The sequence below is a fragment of the Bison bison genome, unplaced genomic scaffold (genome assembly GCF_000754665.1).
Source record: "Bison bison bison isolate TAMUID 2011002044 unplaced genomic scaffold, Bison_UMD1.0 scf7180017864063, whole genome shotgun sequence".
Taxonomy (NCBI): domain Eukaryota; kingdom Metazoa; phylum Chordata; class Mammalia; order Artiodactyla; family Bovidae; genus Bison; species Bison bison.
The window spans coordinates 10,418,877-10,419,303 of record NW_011494635.1 but is presented as its reverse complement, the minus strand read 5'-3'; positions in this window follow the sequence as shown (position 1 = coordinate 10,419,303).

Here is a 427-nt window from a genome sequence, read left to right as displayed (position 1 = left end):
GTCCTCTTTGATTTCTTTCACCAGTGTTTTATAGTTTTCTATATATAGGTCTTTGGTTTCTTTAGGTAGATATATTCCTAACTATTTTATTCTTTCCGTTGCAATGGTGAATGGAATTGTTTCCTTAATTTCTCTTTCTGTTTTCTCATTATTAGTGTATAGGAATGCAAGGGATTTCTGTGTGTTGATTTTATATCCTGCAACTTTACTATAATCATTGATTAGTTCTAGTAATTTTCTGGTGGAGTCTTTAGGGTTTTCTATGTAAAGGATCATGTCATCTGCAAACAGTGAGAGTTTTACTTCTTCTTTTCCAATTTGTATTCCTTTTATTTCTTTTTCTGCTGATTGCTGTGGCCAAAACTTCCAAAACTATGTTGAATAGTAATGGTGAAAGTGGGCACCCTTGTCTTGTTCCTGACTTTAG